The following is a 17,092-nucleotide window of genomic DNA, read 5'->3' on the forward strand; positions in this document are numbered from 1 at the left end:
TATTTAATATATATATATATATATATATATATATATATATATATATATATAATATATATATATATATATATATATATATATATATCTATATTAAACTTTTTTTACATTAAAGAGAAAAGATAATAGGAATAATATTTAAAGGAATGAACAATAAGAAGTCAGTACTGATAATAAATAGACATTATAAATGTCATTGTCTTCATGGGGTACACAAAAAAAGAAATACATACATGTTGCACTTTTTAATACTGACCACACAATCTTTATTGAAAAAGGCAAGTATGACAAAGTCAAAGGCCAGTTCAGTAAACCAACAAACAAATGTAAAAGCAGTAGAAAAAGGCACTTGTTCAACTGCCAACTCTCTTTGGTGCATTTGTGTTTCACATTGGAACTGTCGATCTTTAGCCTCATACAATTTTGGCACCTGTTTTCTAATTAACTAACAAACACAGAGTCATCGAAACAATGTATTTATTTCCCCTAAAACATAATAAATAGGCATTGCAGGACAGTGGAAACTCGAAGAGGAGGGGATTGCCATTCTTTAATGGTATTAGTAATGGTCTGATACTGTAAGTGGGTGTGCATTGAGATCACTTTTAAGTATTGCATTGTCTCACAGTCTACAGGGGAGCAGAAGGAAAAGAAGTCATTTAATGACATGCAAAGTCATTGTTGGTTTTGTTGTGTAAGGGTTTTTGGCAATTGTTGGTGCTTTTTCATGAGTAAAAATTTCAGTGGGGTCTAAACATTTTTCTGTTTCCTATTTAATAGATTTTCCTTTACAAACAGCCTACACAATTACTTTTCCATCAATTTCTATATAACTTAATTAAAATAATTAGAGATGGGTTGGACAATTCATGACACATACTGTTGTTAGATTGACAGATCATTGAGAATATGGCATGAATCACTGAATTCACAGGTTAGGCTTTGTTTGCATCATTATATGCATCACAGCAATGTAATTAAGCACCTTAATCATAGTTATTCACCTGTTCCTCACAATAGATGGCATTCCACGCCACTGCACCACAAAATACTGCGACTGTGTGTACCTCACATTTGTTTGACATAATATATGATATCCAACAGAAAGAAGAAAAAAAACCTGAAACGCTGTAAAGCTGATTGTCTGTTTTCAACTGTAGTGTAATTTATATCACACAATATTTCAGGACCAATTTTCAACTGAAAAAAATTTTTTTTTTCTGATCAATTTCACAAATGCATCAATTTCATTCTCAGATATAACAGACACTGACATAATCAGTTCAGGTCTGCAGCCATTCTGAGATGATGCTGAATTTCCTTATCATGAGCAACATTTTTTTAATGAACAATTTGAAGCAGGAAAATATATTTCAGTTTTCCTAGTATTGCACTCTTGGACTATGGCTTTAATTTGACGAGGACAACAGAACAGATGATATGTGACCAACTTGATTGTTTCCTAGTATCCATCAGACAAAACAAACCTCTCCAGTTGTTTATTTTGGTTTCTGCTGTATCTTTTAGCATTATTTTAAAGCTATTTAGCGGTCTTCCATCTCCAACACAAGTATCATTTATCGTTACGAGGCCTGTTTTGTAGAAACAGCCTCAAATTGGCGTGACATTTCTGTGTCCCCCAGAAATCCTTCACCATGAAACATCATAGGATTTTTATCCATTTTTTATTTTAAAGATGGCAGGACATCAGTCCTTTCCTTACTCAGTGGGAAAACAGATCTGAGGTGAGTTGGGTCCAGCCTAAGTGATGTTTTGGTTTCTCTCAAGTTCAGGAGAGGGGTAGTGATGTTCCTCTAAGAAGGCTTTTTGGACCCTTACAGTATTGTGTTTGAAGATCAGTGACCTCCTCCACTTCGATTCTCTTCGTATACCCAATCCAATGTGATGAACGTCAAGCTCATGCTCATAAAGATGAAGCCCAGAGCAGTGAAGCAGGCAGCCTGAAACACAAGAGCAGGAGCTTTTAATGACTACGAACATCTAACTAACTGGTAACCATAATAAAATTGCATTCTCTTTTAATTTATTTGAACCTTATATTGATTCAAAATGTAGAGAAAGTTTAAGACATGCCTGAATTTTTGGTCTTGAGTTCATTGGTTCGGTGGAAACGATACGGATGTAAAAAAGACCTGGGAGAATGAAGATCAAGCTCGGAGCACAAATCTCAACTATTAAACAAACAAAAGATGAATGACACTTCTAAGCTGAAGGTGTGATCACATTAGTGAAATTTTGACAAAAAAGATCCTTTTGCTAACTGTCAATAGTGTCGGTAGTAAAAGAGATGTAGGTAGCACAGCTTACACAGAAGTCACTTTGTCATTATTTTCCCCAATACTTGTGTTTGATAAGTATTTTGATGGTTATTAGATTTTCTTGCAACTAACTAAAACTACAGTAATGTTCTTTTGCTGCATTGCAAGCACTGGTATTTTGTTTAGGTGCATGTCTACAATTTTTATTATTTACTCACCAATGATGCCGAAAATGTCACGAATGTTGGGCACAGAAATGACAAGCAGGTTGACTATGAAAAGGAGACACAATGCAATAGAGATGTGACGCACCCAATGGAAGGGCTTATCAGGGAATAGAAGCTGAAGGAGGGCTCTGCGAATCTGAAAACACAATATGACAAAGAAATTAAAATATTTTAAACATCTGCCCTGCATTCAAAAATTGTTTACTCAGTCTTTCAACATTAAAGGGACACTCCACGCAAAAAACAAACTAACAAACAAACAAAAAAATCTCCCAACATTTACTCACCCTCATGCCATCCCAGATGTGTATGTCTTCCATTCTTCAAATGAACACAAAGATTTAAAAAAAAAAATAACCCATCTCTGTCCATATAATGCAAGTGTATGGGACCTCCCTATTGCATCACCTGCTGATGCAATATTTTACACCCCAGTAATATTTATCTTCAGAAGACATTGATTTATCAATTGGGTCATATAGATTGCTGTCATGTTCAGTTTGTTTCGTTTTTGAAGCATACACTTGCAGTATATGCACTTGCAAAACATATTTGCTAAAAAAATATTTATGTTCTCCTGAAGAAAGACTTTTTTTGTGGAGTATCCCTTTACATTTTGACAGTATATTACAACATTTTTCTTTCCATAAATAAAAACAAAGAAAGCAAAACTTCACCACACAACTCAACACTGTCAATAAAGAGTCTCATTACCGGGAAGAGCACAACAGGAACAGTCAGAGTCACAGCCACCAGCACGGCCAAACGCACACACAGGATGAGCGTGTCCAGAGGATCCACCTTGCTGTAGGTGTGTAGAAGTTCTGCCTCTGTGTTTACTGAAAGAGATTCATATATATTGAGATTAACTATAATTTCTAGACTGTGCTTAAATTACACACACAAGTAAACAGATACAGATCCCAAAAATTGTTTATTTGAAACAACTATGGCAGAGACAAATGTGAGTCTAGCCTATAACCAGACAGCATCAGTGATGCCTCGCTTGCAGCATTAGACAGAATTTTTAAATTTATAATCCAGAGTGCTTACAATAAAAGGTGAGGTAGCCAAAGATGGCAGTGAGCAGATACATGACAAACATCCCCAGGATGGACACGTTGGCAATGGCCTGCATGCGTCTTTTTGTGGGACTAGAAGTATCAAAACAACAATCATAAAAGGAGATTTATTTTTGACTCATGGCTCTCTTTTTGCAACAAAATAATAGAGAACCTTCCTTTTAAACACCCAATGTCTTGATACAATTTAAAAGTTTTGAATGGTAGTGTATTTTCTAAGTGTCTGTCAAAAGAAATACAAACTGTTTTGTTTTCAAACAGTGACCACCATTATTATTAATGGTTATGAATATTTTCATAGAGCAGCGTGTGTTTTCTGAACGTACTTGCGCAGCTCGGTGTAGATCGGCAGCACCTCAGGGTGGCATACGAAAGCGAAGGCCAAGATGGGAACCGTGTAGGCTGTCTGCAAAACAACCAGAGTAACTGAAATTGCACAAGGGCGTTCCCGATCTCACACGGTGAGGTGGTCTCACACCTGTGTCATCATACTGAAAGTAGTAGTTGTTTGGTAACTTTATTTCCATCTATATACTACAGGTGCATCTCAATAAATTAGAATGTCATGGAAAAGTTCATTTATTTCAGTAATTCAACTCAAATTGTGAAACTCGTATATTAAATAAATTCAATGCACACAGACTGAAGTAATTTTTGAAAAATTTGAGTGAACTTCACAAGGAATGGACTGAGGCCTGGGTCAAGGAATCAAGAGCCACCACACACAGACGTGTCAAGGAATTTGGCTACAGTTGTCGTATTCCTCTTGTGGCCACTTCTGAACCACAGACAACGTCAGAGGCGTCTTACCTGGGCTAAGGAGAAGAAGAACCGGACTGTTGCCCAGTGGTCCAAAGTCCTCTTTTCAGATGAGAGCAAGTTTTGTATTTCATTTGGAAACCAAGGTCCTAGAGTCTGGAGGAAGGGTGGAGAAGCTCATAGCCCAAGTTGCTTGAAGTCCAGTGTTAAGTTTCCACAGTCTGTGATGATTTGGGGTGCAATGTCATCTGCCGGTGTTGGTCCATTGTGTTTTTTGAAAACCAAAGACACTGCACCCGTTTACCAAGAAATTTTGGAGCACTTTATGCTTCCCTCTGCTGACCAGCATTTTGAAGATGCTGATTTAATTTTCCCAGCAGGATTTGGCACCTGCCCACACTGCCAAAAGTTGGTTAAATGACCATGGTGTTGGTGTGCTTGACTGGCCAGCAAACTCACCAGACCTGAACCCCACAATCTATGGGGTATTGTCAAGAGGAAAATGAGAAACAAGAGACCAAAAAATGCAGATGAGCTGAACGTCACTGTCAAAGAAACCTGGGCTTCCGTACCACCTCAGCAGTGCCACAAACTGATCACCTCCACGCCACGCCGAATTGAGGCAGTAATTAAAGCAAAAGGAGCCCCTACCAAGTATTGAGTACATGTACAGTAAATGAACATACTTTCCAGAAGGCCAACAATTCCCTAAAAATGTTTTTTTATATTATTATTGGTCTTATGAAGTATTCTAATTTGTTGAGATTTTGAGTTTTTGTTAAATGTGAGCCAAAATCATCACAATTAAAAGAACCAAAGACTTAAACTACTTCAGTCTGTGTGCATTGAATTTATTTAATACACAAGTTTCATAATTTGAGTTGAATTACTGAAATAAATGAACTTTTCCACGACATTCTAATTTATTGAGATGCACCTGTAAGCATTTCCTGTCTGACCTGGTGTGGAATCATAAATAATTAAACATGGTACTTAGAAAGGGACTTCCTGAATAGATTCTTGCAATGATAAGGACAGTTCCTGACCTGCTGGTTGATAGTGAAGTATTTGGCTTCACATTCACCATCAATAGATATGTTTTCAGCAGTGTGGTTGGTGAAACCATCAAAAGGACAAGGGATGTTGAACTTCTTATAGATGACCTAGGGAACACAAACGTGAAGTTAAAATGACAAACAGGAGAGCCAAAAATGAGACAAGGAGAAAGAGAGCCAGAAATATTGAAGAGTGTTAAAGAGTTTATAAGAGAAGTAGCAATGTTTTGAGTGATCTTTTGATCTTTCACAAAAAGCCCACACAGAGACCACAGCATTAAGTGAACTTACTGAGATCAGGAAGAAAACCATACATGTCAGAGAGAAGCCACTGGTGTAACCCAAGTACCCTGCAACAAAAAACAGACAATATTTCACAAAATGTTCATATTATACTATATTATCACCCAGCTCTATTCTGCTAATATGGGACCATAAGGCATGAAGATACATTAAGATATTGTAAACATGACTTGACTTGATTCTGTCACCAGTTCACTGTGGTTATTTCAGTTCATTTTACGGTTACAAATCAGTGCTTTCAACAGAAATCATTTACCACATTTATAGAGCTGTACATTTAAAATCTGAAAATGTTCCAATTATTACAAAACCTGCCACAAAATGTTCTTTAGAGCTTCAATAAATCACTCTGGATTCTACTTTAGGATTCTACATTAAAAGCAACGGATCCTTTTAAATGTGTTTATGAGCAAAGTAGACTGTGAGAGGACAATATTATGAACACTGGCAATGTGACAAGTAAATAGAAAGGATGAGAAAAGGATGGATTCACAACAAACACAGAACAGAATGGCTTACCAAGTTGTCTCATCAGGGCAAGGGGCAAGATGATTAAAATGGACACAACGATGATCAGATAGTTGCCATTCAGGAACCACTCCTTAAAAAAAAAGAGAGAATAAGTTAAAGTGAAAAATCAGCCAACTCACATTCTGCAAGGAACTTAGCAAATGTTTGTGTATTTCAACAACAGTTGGAGGATTTGGATTGCTCTGAGGCTGGAATGTTCCAGTTACCTTGGAGGACCCAAAAATGTTATCTAATTCTTGGCTAGATTAAATTAGACTCATCAGGAGAACACGTGGATAAGCAGATGATTGTTTTCTCACCCACTGCTGTGCTGAAGGCCAAGGAAAGCCTGAATAACCAGAGGTAATTCATACTTCACAATGAAGAGGTAGCTAGACATAGCTGAAAGAAAGAGAGAGACGGATTCATCAAACACAGTTTGGTCATACTGACTCCCTTATACAGTAAATGGCAGATCTTTGTGGCTTGTAGCCTAAGGTGACTTTTGCCTGTGGAGTATATATTATAATACCACTGGCAGGACAATAAAACTTTTGTTACAACGTCTGAGAGAGAACATTACATAACATAGTGCTGCTATCATATGGACATATATCATTCCTCATAAAACTCAGGGACTGCTACTAAACCACTGTATTTTTAAAGGCTTATGATCATTTAAAAGCCTTTATAAATTTACATTTTCATGTCCTACTAACAGACCAAATTATAGAGAGATATTATTTCAATCTAATGGAGAATAATAAATCATATTCAGTAAAACTGGATCTGGTACAGTGTTCAACGAAAGAGTCAGCAAAAAGATACAGAGAAAAAAAGGGAATTTGGAAATAAGATCAGAACTGACCCAAAACTCTAACTTACCACCAATGTTGTGCATTGTTATGACAAGAGCTGCCAGTATTTTTCCCGGGTGTCCAAATGCTCGTTTACCCAGTTGTTCATAAGCGCGAATCCCTGTACAGACAGGTTAGTGATTTAATGATTTATCCTGATGAACTAACGAAAAACCTAATATACAGGTGGTCCTAAAGTCTGACATCACACTGAAAATATGGCATTCAAAATTTAATTTAACCTGAAAATAATCAAAAAGCTTTAGATTATAGATTTAAGGTTTCGTTAAAATTTTTACTTTTCACTCAAATTGCTATAATGATTTTTAATAAAAAACTGTATTTAATTGAAAAATAATGCAAAATAGAAGCATTTAACTACTATATAGAAGCATTTAACCCTACTGTACAAAAAGAAGCAATATTAAAAAGTCTCTTTTTATTTTTTAGAACACAAACATTTTAAATAATGACCAAATCTCTTGAATCAGCCATACCTACAACCCCTGCGCTCCTCAGCAGAAGATGGACAGAGTATGATGACAAGACAGCAATGCAGGTTAACAAGATCCTGTTAAAACAGAACAGAAAAGCATAAATGATGATTTGACTCATGTAAATGCTCTATGTAGTTGAAAATATGTGCTAAAACGATAAAGATTTATATAATGTTTATTAGATCATTCAAATGGTGCACTTACATTGTGTCTAGTTGTGAAACTGAGGGATTTGAGGTGCATTCTGGGATACTCACAGAAAGAGAATGATACCAGTGTTGGACATGGCGTAAGACAGTCCCAGAATCCCACTGCCCATGATGGCATTGCTGAGGTTGAAGACAGACATTCCAAATGATGTCTTTCCTTCAAACTAGCAGAAACAACAGACAATAAAATGGAAAGAGTGGGGGAAAATAACCACAGACTCATTAGACTTGTGAAAATTGGTTGCTTTATTAATATGAGCTTGATTTCTGCACTCACATCTGTAAACTGAGGGGGGTTTTCTCCATCGCTCTTGTGTGGTAAAAACTCCTCTCGTTCAGGTGACTCTCTGAAACATATAGACAAAAGTCACACAGGTCATCAATTATGATGCTACAGAGTTTAAAAGTCTAATGTGTAAGTATAGGTAGCATAGCCTGCTTGTTCACTATAGTTAACCGTTTGGACCTTTTTCATTTATTCTTTACATTTATTGTCCCCTGACATTCATTTTGTAGGCAGTAAACAGTAAATCAGGGGGTTCAGGTTCATAAAATGAATTGAAGCAAGAACCCTTTCCAAATTTTATGTCAAAGGTAACCCTTTTGCCTTACAAGACACCCATTAAAAAGTGTTTATACTGTATGTAATAAAATGTGTCAAGGATGATATCACTTAATATGTTGATGTTGAACAGTTAACCCTGATTTGTTCAACCTGTATGGAATGCATTAATGTGACTATAAATCCGAGGTTATTTCTTGTGTGCTAATGAGGTGAAGAGCTATGCTGTGGTATGGTGCTAAATTTGTAACTCCCTGGAAAAAATATTTTAATGATGTTGCAATGCTCACATTTTCCTTTTAGGTTAATTTTAAGTTCACCCAAATATTCACTTTAAATAAATGTAACTCTTGCTTATGACTGTGGTGTTCTAGAAAAGCAGATGGTGAAGCAACCGAATAGTGTGTTTGCTTTTAGCATCAGTCTGCAGGCCAATAGAAAATAGATATGTAGTGACAGATTTAGTGACATGGGAAGCGTAGTCGCAATTCTGTTTTTAAAGCAAAATCACTTTTAATGAATGACACATACCCTTCCTCAAGATGTTGAAAGCCTTGGTGGTGACCGTTTGTTAGTTTCTGAAGTTCCATGATGTATTCTTTCTTTTTCTCTTTTGAGCAGTGAAAGTTGTGGAGTGTGGAGTGAAGCGTTTCCTCTAAAGTAGATCTGCAAGAAATAAATAACAATAATGTCAATTTGTCAATGTCAGTTTTATTTATATAGCACTATATAAACAATTATATTGTGTGCTGCACAATAAAAACATTTCAATAAGACAGTACAGTAGAAAGTTCTCATTGATAAAACGCCAAATCAAAAAGGTAGGTTTAATAAAAGCAGTTAAAGCAGACTAAAATACTACAAAACGAATCTCACTTAGTTAGAAGAATATATACAGTACTGTATTTACACTGATTAATACTAGACTAATACTTAGTCTATACTAATGTTACACAATCTTTGCAATGACAATCGCTACTTTTGAGCAGCCTTAGCTCAGATTCCTGAGACTTTTAAATGCACTTTTTGACCCTGTCTTCATATAACTTTATATTTAGACTCCTTTTCATAATTTTCCTTAAAGTTATCCAATGAAAAGGCTGTGAGAGCTGTCAAGATATAACTAAAATTCCAGGAAACATGAGGTCCATGTGTCTGTTTCCCACCCCATATTGTGATCGGCTCTTAAGGTTATGTAATTCTGGGTGTATTTTGGATTCTTGCCTTTTCAATTGTGTAAATGAACATTCATAAAGAAACAGCTTCTGAGAAAGCACATTTTTTTTAAAGAACTAATTTGACAGACCTGTCAAACACCACACTTCTAGGAAAATTATTGTTCTGGTACAAACTGACGTTCACTATGTGTGTGAATTCACTGATGAAAGAAGAGCTTTGGAACTGTGTCCTAATGTTTGACTTAGACATTAGGACTTCTTCTGTGCTCCATTTAGTCATTTCGTAACTCTGAAAAGCATTGTGTGCATTATAATAGTGACCGAAACTCTAGAAGATTTAGTAGTACATACTTCTTGTTTTTGTGTTGCTACAACACTCATCCCCAAAGGGGGGACACATCAACTGACAAGAGTGGCCAAAACTGCCTCTGGAGGGATGCTACATTTGATATTCTGTCTTTTAGCTTTTATAAGGACTAGAGGTCAAAGTTATTTTAGTATCACTGAGAGACTATTACTATTATGAAAATATTGTGTAGTGCAGTGTGAATTGGTTACAGTCTGCACAGTATTGAATGAAATGTACATGTGTACTCCATTATTATGACTGACATCAGTCAAATCAACACTAGTATGTTATGTATTTACTCTGTAGTGGTTTGCAAACTACTGATGGTTCAGATTTTGAAATCAGTGGGATCTATTCCATATGACGGGAATAATGGTCACATGCTAACAAACATAACAGTATGTGACTCAAACAGCTCTACTAAGAATGTTTCTTGCCACGTGTATGTGAATTATCGCACAGTTTCTCGAACACGTAAGAAAGTGTAAATGGAAAAAAAAAATCCCTTTTTAGCGCCAGGGTAAATCTATCAGAAAAATGTAAACAAATATGAGATCAGCGTGTTTATAAGACCCTGTGAAATGCTGTGGGAAGAAGCAACAAGGTGAATTACTGCTGGATATGAAATTCACAGTCACATTCAGCCACAAGTCTGAATACGTGGCTCAGGCTTCGGAGGTTTGGAAACTTTCCAGCAGCCTCTGCCAGCTGTAGTTCCCAAACTGCTTTCCGAGCACAACCTTGTACACCCAAAACTTGATAAGATTTGTTGTTATAATAACATACTGCCAGCACATGGTGATCAACGCTTTGGTCTTTCCTCAAACACACACAATCTCGTAATAGATAGGTTTATAAAATGAAAAGTAATTATGTTTAAAAATATAATATGCTTTGAGAATGTGCAGTGCATATTTAGAAAATCTAAATATGTTTTTACATAATCACTTTAAGATACACATCTGGAGGATGTAAAAGCAACACAACTCTTTCAAAAGCTTGTGACTCTCATTAGCTTCAAATGATTAATAGATTGTTACTATATATAGTTTCCAAAATTTAACATTGAGTTGCCAACCTGAGATGTTGACCTTTTGTACTGTGGTCTGGCAAAATTCCACACCGTGTGGAAAAAGTCATTAAAGTGTCTGACCCATCAGGCTGAATGCAAATTCTGAAGTATCTGCAGACTGTAGTGGAGAATTGCATAATCTGTGATGTTTATGTATGTCTGTGGGCAAAATGAAACAATCATGAAGCATTGTGGAAATATAAAAAAAATAATAAAACTCTCAACAGCACAAAACAAAATTACACAAATGAAACAAAAAATATATAAGCTATTAAAACATACTGTAATAGTACATAAATAACACAAAAATAACACAGTATATGCAGTATTCAATTCACACTATTGATAACATTCTGAGAATTGTATATAGCTGTAAAACAGCACTTTAAGGTTCAATTAATTAATGCATTATAAACTAAAAATAAAAACAACACTTCTTACAGGATATTAAGGTAATGTTATATACAAAGTAATATTATATATTAGTAAGCCTATGTAGAAATGAACATTAATGAAGATTAATAAATGGTTTAAGTGTTTTTTCATGTAAGTTATTTCAGCAAATACTGTTAATGTATAGAACCATTTTGTAAAGCGTTACCAACAGCACAAACCACAAGTTTAACCAAAGACGATTATGTGAGCTTTAAAATCAATGTCATGAGTCATAGAGTCATGTGCAAACTACAGCCGAAACCAACTGGACAACATTTCTGAAGGGAAGCTTTTGTTAACTTACTAGGTTTACTCTTAAAACAACATACAAATGATCATTTCTCAAACATCAGTGACTTTAAAGGCATGGAATTGATTCCAACTTTGCTACAAAGCAACGTCTTACTAAACGAACACCAAAAACCTTTTCATGGAAAAATCCCCTATAAATTTGTCAGCTGCAAAATGTCACACTCGTGTATATGCCAAGAATTTCACCCTGAAGGCAGCTTGCCTACAATCAGGAGGAGAAAGAGATTTTAACCTCTCTGTGACAAGACCACCTCGTATCAAGCACCACTCCCAATAACTGCCTGTTCAAGTGTGAAATACTAGTGTGACCAGACTGACTGTTACCTGGAGCAGCTTTTCTCTATGCTGCACTAGATGACTGTTGGTAATCCCACATTCTCTGGATCTGATTTTTAAATGCTAAATGTTACTTGGTGGAGACAACCTTTCTGCTTCACTCTCAGGGAGTCATTGAGTTATTTGTTTAAACTTCTTAGCACTCAGTTAAAACATGCAGGGTGGGTAGTAGAGACATTATTGAGGGGCTGGGAGAAAGAGCAAGACTGAGAAAGAGGTGGGGGAGGGTGGCAAAGAGAGGAGGAGGAGGTGTGCTGGGACATCGAATAACTTTTAACCCTTTACTCGCTGTTGCCGAATTTAACTTAAAGGTGCTGTATGTAGGATTGACAACGAGTGGTTGAACTAGGTATTGTAGTACAAATTCAAAATATTGGAGAGGGTTTTTTCACCCAGCCCCTCCTCCTCAGACTTGACACACATGTAGGTTGCCAGATTGATGACACAAACAGGAACGAGCGCACTTGACGATGAACGAAATGAAATACGCTGTGTTTTCTGCCAAATGGCAAACTGGGATGCCGAAATACAATTGGGTTAACTGGCAGTGGGCGAGTTTTTACAAACCAAAACAAACACTGACATTCCTGCCCGGAACACACATTCAAAATCTTACATACAACACCTTTAAGAGATTCTTGAGACTTAACACCTGTGAGTTCTGATGTGTCAGTGGGGTGTGTGTGTGTGTGTGTGTGTGTGTTTGCACGCACGCACATCAGTTAAATCAGCGCATTAATATAGAACGGTGGTTAAACTGAACGGTTTTAATGCATTGGCCTTATCTCACACACACACACACACACACACACACACACACACACACACACACACACACACACACACACACACACACATACAGTGGTGTTCAGTACGGTCACACTGTATATCTGTAATTAAAGAAACTTTTGAAAAAGTTTAAAAAAACAATTTATGATCAAATCTTCAGAAACTGTTATTTTTTTTATTGTATCATTTAAAAATGTGTACTGTATAAATACAAAATGCATTAAAAAGGGGGAGGGGGGGCACAGTGGTTAACCAGAATAATTAAAAATGGCACATCATGCCAAAAAGGTTCCCGACCCCTGCTCTGTACTATCTTCACCCACCATCTCTCCACCCATTTAACTGGCATTCCTCTCCTTGCCTCCATCCATTTCCTGTCGTTCCACTCTCATTCTCTATAGACTCTCTCTCCCTATAAGTCAACATCTCACACTATTGCTATCCATTTTAAGGCCTTGGCTAGAGGTGTATTCGAGTGCTCAAATGCTCTTTTTATGGCAGACACAGTGTAGTGTACTTGCCTATACTTGAATTTCCAGAGCCTTACCCAGGAGATAATATGATCCCCTCGCCTCAATGGCCGCATACATCTGTGTGCCAAAATGCAGGCTTGAGTGAACTCGTAGTATTTTTTGTTAATAGAATAGCACTAACAGAATGCATTTTCCACATCAGAATTACTTTTTAAAAACCCGAAAGCCTCAAAGAGTGGAAGCCAAAGTAAGAAGCCAGGTCTGGTCATTGTTGTAGACCACACAATGCACTCGCTGATCTCTCTGCAGGCTCATTTCCCTGTTGTGGCCATTTATATTTAATATGTCTAGGACATCCGTTTAAAAGAGCTACGGAAACCTCTTGAGGTTTATCAAATGTGTGAGTCACAACTTCGGTGTGTACATTGTGCCTTAAACGCCCCTTCAAAAAATCTAGCACGTTTCTTTTCATTTTCCACCTGATAATGATTTCCTCTACTTTTCCTTTTAGATAACATTGGTATGTTAGCAAATACTGTGAAGTGATGTTTTTTTCACACTTTAGCCACAGAACTTTATGTGCTTCAAAGATTAGAACACAACAGGAAGTGCCTTACCTGATGTCGACATGCAGCTAAAATTGGTAAGTAAAATGACATGTATATGAAGTCATGATCTCAAATGTATAAAATTAAACACTGGGTGAAGGGACTGTTGTTCTTTGTGGTTAAATTTGCTTTCCAAGCAAACAGTGGACGAAATACTGGCCCTCCAGTTTAGCACTAAGCAACATTTAAGTTAAAGTTAACATGTTGAAATACTTACTTATATGCAGAGACTATAAATAAGTCATTAACTAATGATTTGTTATCAATACATTCTGGTTAAGCATCCTGACTAACCAGACATAGCAACATTAGCACAACCAATGGCATGAGTTTAGGGCGGGGCTAAGTGTTTGGCCAGCAAATTGCAGATAAGTAAAATGCACAGTGAAACCTGCTGTGTACTTTCATCATTAACATCATGTACTTTCAAAATATGTGCAAAATTCAAAGAGGAATATACTTCTTGATCACTGATAAAGTATGTTCTTTTGGTATGCATTTGTAAAACAATCAAGCACATCTGCAGTGCTGACATTTTACTTTGAGCGCTACATGCTACATAGAATAACCACAAAAATAATGCCCTCGGGAGTTAACAAGTATAATTTAACCATGATGAACAACATTCTTGGTATCAACTTGGTATCGCATTTGAAAAGATGACTTAAAGTTACAGTTCACATTGCCACATTGGGATAACAAAGTGTCCACCGGCTGTGAAATTCAAAGTCACAGCAGGTGAACATCCGAGTATTATTCACCTCAAATACAGTTTCATGTGTATTTGTACAACCTACTCATCTATTACATACTGCTTTTCACATACTATATACAGTGACAAGCAAAAGAATTTGAAACCTTTGTAATTGTTTTTTTTTTTTTTTTTTTGCATTTATTGGTCAGAAAAATGTCATTTGATCTTCATCAAAGTTAACTTTTTTGAACAGGGCGATAATGTGTCTTTTTTTTTTCTTATTTTGTTTTCATTTAGTATTCCCCTTCAGGAGCAATAAGATACAAATGTTTCATAGTAAGAACAATTTACTCTGATCATTTTCAAAAAGTTTACACCCTCAACTTTTAAACCTTCCTGAGCATCAGTAAATGTTTTTTGTAATAGTGGTGTAGTTGTTGAATCCATCGCTGGTCCTTAGTGAAAATATGGATCTCAAAATCATACAGTTACTGTATCAAACCAAAGAATGTACAGACTTGGAGGATTTTTCTACTGAACAGTGGGCAGTTCTTTAGAAAACTGTTCAGGAAAAACAAGGGATTCATGAATAACAATAAAAAAACAATTGTGGTTCATCCAAGTAACAACAATTCACTTACTTTTTCCACAGCACTGTGAATGTTTAATGGAATGTTTTCAGTAAAAACATGAAAGATTATAATTGTGTTGTTAGCTTTAGATTTTGTCTATACTTGTGTCTTGTGTGTACACTTGTGATCAAGATCAGATGACATTTTATGACCAACAAATGTATAAATTAGTGCTGTCAAAAGATTAATCACGATTAATCGCATCCAAAATGAAAGTTTTTGTTTACATAATATATGAACGAATAACCAAACTGACGTTACCAAGTTGAATGAAATTTGATGTCTCTGGTTGCTCTTTAAAAGCTTTTACTGAATAAATCTCTCACAATGCACTGGGTGTACTCTTACAAGTTGCATAACAAATTTTTGAATGTTTTAGATATTTTGAGCTCTTTATAGTCCCAATTTAGTCTAAAACGTATCAGTCCACAACAGTATAAAAATGCTGTTTATTGATCAAGAAGACTTTGTGGAACATTTGAAAAACTGAGAGTATGTAAACACGCTTCTATTGACAGTTTACATTCAACCTACGTCCATCAAGTTGCTTTTCTTGCATTGTCATGGAAGTTTAGCTAAAAAGAAACATTCCCATCTTAAATTCTATTCTAAACAACAACCTCACATAGAGAGAGTGACATTTTTGTTGATATTTTGGGTGTGTACACACTGCTTTCAGTCAACAGAAAACATCTCAAGACATAGTAAAAGACATAAGAACATATATACTGCCGTCTATTTTCAATCATTCATCCCTAGTCCATGCAAGTCCAAATCAGCTATTGGCCTTTTATATCTGGCTCAAGTTCCTTTTAGTCCTGCGGTCGGACATATGATACCCCCAAAACGTCATGTACAGTGTGCATAGAAAGATTTTCCTTTGCAACTCACACACACTATTATCTTAAGTCATATATAGCCATATTCTTCACAACACTGTAGGGACATTGAAGGGAATAACAAACTGTACATCTCACTAACCCACATTCTTATAAAAAGCCACCTGAAAGTACAATTAATTACAATCAAAGAACAAACTGTATGACTAAAAAAACTTAGTAAAAGCATTAACATAATGGAAGCTGTAATTATGGTAACAAACCTCTCCTAAGCCATTAAGCCTTTCCTGTCAACAGCAGTTTGATTTTATAGACCATTCACTCAAGTAATACAAGAGATACTCAGAAAAGAAAATACTCAGATTCTCTCACCCTTTTTAAATGGCTGTTGGTGTTTTCTCAAAGGCAGTGCTGGTGAAGCATTCTCTGAAAGCTTTTCTTAGTTGAGGTGTTGCTTTTTATCCCAGTTGTTAAAAGATTTAAGTAGAGCCCAAGAGAGAAAGATTGAAAGGACAGTGTGATTCTGTTAAAGGGAGTAAGGCAAGGGTGGGAAGCACATGGAGGAAAAAAACCTGAAAGGGAGGGAGCTTCTCAATGCAGTCTCGAATTACTTGTGATGTCACGTACAACTCGAGCCACTCTGGTAATGCAGGCAACAGCTTTCCATTCAGTGGCTCTTTCACGCTTTCACATCTGCTTGTCTTTTATTCTTCATATTGATGGAATGCCATGCAATCCACAAGAAGCTCCAAATTTTGAGCCAGAAAAGACATAACAAAGAATAAGACAGGTGAATAAAATTAGGTTTTGATTATTGGTTAGAGAGGTTGAGAATTCTGGGTCATTTTTGGGTTACTTTTTCAGTGTCGGGTAGTTTTTGTGTAACCCTTTGGCTGGGTCAAATGCATGTTATCGAGTTAGTCACAGCATCTTTTCGCTTTGAGAAACAGGTTGATTATACTTGAATTAATTTAAACTTGTTAAACAAGTTTAAATGTAGTCAATATGTTAAAAGGTTATAATATGCAGTATTAAGAA

The 17,092-nt window shown here is 36.1% G+C and overlaps 1 pseudogene; it reads right to left on the bottom strand.

The window, feature by feature from the left end:
- Window positions 1-236: 236 nt before the first annotated feature.
- On the bottom strand, window positions 237-16,615 carry LOC109067185 (annotated as a pseudogene).
- Window positions 16,616-17,092: the final 477 nt, after the last annotated feature.

The sequence above is a fragment of the Cyprinus carpio genome, chromosome B8, assembly GCF_018340385.1.
Source record: "Cyprinus carpio isolate SPL01 chromosome B8, ASM1834038v1, whole genome shotgun sequence".
In the NCBI taxonomy this organism is placed as follows: Eukaryota; Metazoa; Chordata; class Actinopteri; order Cypriniformes; family Cyprinidae; genus Cyprinus; species Cyprinus carpio.